Here is a 2,092-nt window from a genome sequence, read left to right as displayed (position 1 = left end):
AATAAGCGATACACGGCTCTGCAGACTGTCTCCAAAAATTTCCAACTGTAAGGTATCCCTTGGTTGGCTATAAGCTCTAACTCTATCTACCAGTTCATTCAAAGTGTCCATAAGCATTACGTAAAACACAGCATATTCCCGAATCTGACCCCCCCATGCGAAATTGAAAAACTGTCGAACCTCAATATTGTGGAATTTATTTCGATACAAAACATGTTCACTGCGATCAAGACCATCCCCATCCTGATTTGCTAGACAATTGTCCAACTGTTCAAAAACATCGTATTGGGTTTCAGACTCTTCAGACATGGGTGTTAAAGGCTGGCTTAGAGGTGTAGGTGGTGCAGAATTAAACCTAGGGCTCTCGTTCTGTACATTGTGATCAAGACCTTCCCGCTCCAGATTTGATAGACATTTGTTCAGCTGTTCAAAAACATCGTATTGGGTTTCAGACTCTTCGAACATGGGTGTTAAAGGATGGCTTAGAGGTGTAGGGGGTGCAGAATTAAACCTAGGGCTCTCGTTCATCTGGGTAATTAAAGATATGATTGATTCGGGTATCTGTGATAACCTGTTTTCATCGGCAGATCCTGACTCATTCATACGTGTAATAATTTCAATGAGTTCGGAGGGAATCTGGGATAATAGGTTTTCATCTATAGCCCCTATGTCAATTAGCCCAGAATCATTCATATGGTTAATTATATCTTGGAGCTCTGTAGGGATTTCCGCTAAGAGGGTTTCAATTGTCTCGCTTAGGTCTATAGGGGGCGCCATTTCTCTACTTAAGGATGTGTGTGCTTGTGTTTTTTACATATGTGTTTTTTAACGGAGGTATTTGCTTGTTTTAACCCTACTGTTGTTTAACATGCGGGGAAGCTCTCTACGCCAGAATGACACATCCTGATTGTATTGATGTTCGAATAGAATACCCATACGACGTTGAAGTAAAGCCTTTCGTGATTTTAAACCCTGTGTAAAAGCCTTGAAAAGCACGGCTTGGTCTATTTCACAAGAGGCTGTTGCCCCACCAGAATTGGCCGCTTCAATAAGGTTGGCCACTTCACAGAACATCAAATCGTCTACCTCAGAAATGTCATTTAAAACTTTGAAATCATCAGGCTTCGCTGTTCTGGTGACTGGGGTCTTTGGCGCCTCCTCGGGATCTAGATGTGTAGCTTCTTGGATGTCTTTATAAGCCGGCGAGGAGTCTGCATTAAAAATAATACATACAGAAAAATAGGTTATTAACCCTAAAATATGTTTGATAAAAATGTAAAATACATTTCAGATATAAGCCTATATATTAACAATACATTAATTAAATACCTCGGCTTTTTTGAAGAGGGCTGTTCTGAAGAAGCTCTGAGAACTCGGGAACATGTCTTTGGGCAACCCTAATTATAGCATCTGCCTGGTCTGTAGCTTGTGAGCCTGAAATTAAAAAAAAAAAAAAAAACAGCATTAGGCCATGTTTAAACATATTATTTTATATATTCAGGCATAAAAATAAAATATATATATAAATGATAATTGATTCATACCTTGTCCTTGTAACGCTGTCTCGTGAATACCCTCCCAGTAGTATTGTTCGGGTGAAGCAGACCTGTGGATCTGGGCACTGATTGTCCGTTGGTGTTTAATAGGGGGCGCCCAACGGTCCTGGCTCAGGGGAGTTGACCTGCCGTTTAAAGTCTCTGTTTGCGGCTTGTGTGTAAATACATCCTGGGAGTAGGGCAAAATTGTCTCGTAGGCATATCCTTCACAGAAACCGTGTAGACTCCCTATCGCACCCCTTCTAGGATGTATTTCCGCTGTAAACACATAAAATAACTTTTAATATAAGATGCCGACACTTTTTGTTTTTTAAGGTATAAATATTCTTACGGAATTCTTGGATCTTACTTACTACAATTCAGGGTCGGCGTTGGGATGTAAGCAATTTGTTCCGGAGACCCTACGGCCGGTTCGAGTTCAGTTATATCTCGGAGAATCTGCGTGAAGGTTTGAGAATCTAAAAAAAAAAAAAACATTAGATAATACTAAAGCTCTAATCATTTTAGCTAATATTGACATTTTATACGTTAAGAAT

General features: G+C 39.9%; 1 long non-coding RNA gene across 1 annotated transcript; it reads right to left on the bottom strand.

Moving 5' to 3' along the window:
• Nucleotides 1-1,122: 1,122 nt before the first annotated feature.
• Nucleotides 1,123-1,587, bottom strand: LOC120042433. The gene is made up of 3 exons (XR_005476102.1): nucleotides 1,545-1,587; nucleotides 1,330-1,434; nucleotides 1,123-1,211 (listed from the first exon to the last, which is right to left on the bottom strand). It is a non-coding gene; the product is annotated as an uncharacterized LOC120042433 (long non-coding RNA).
• Nucleotides 1,588-2,092: the final 505 nt, after the last annotated feature.

This window comes from Salvelinus namaycush, unplaced genomic scaffold (genome assembly GCF_016432855.1).
Source record: "Salvelinus namaycush isolate Seneca unplaced genomic scaffold, SaNama_1.0 Scaffold687, whole genome shotgun sequence".
In the NCBI taxonomy this organism is placed as follows: domain Eukaryota; kingdom Metazoa; phylum Chordata; class Actinopteri; order Salmoniformes; family Salmonidae; genus Salvelinus; species Salvelinus namaycush.
This window is presented reverse-complemented; position numbering and strand designations above follow the sequence as displayed.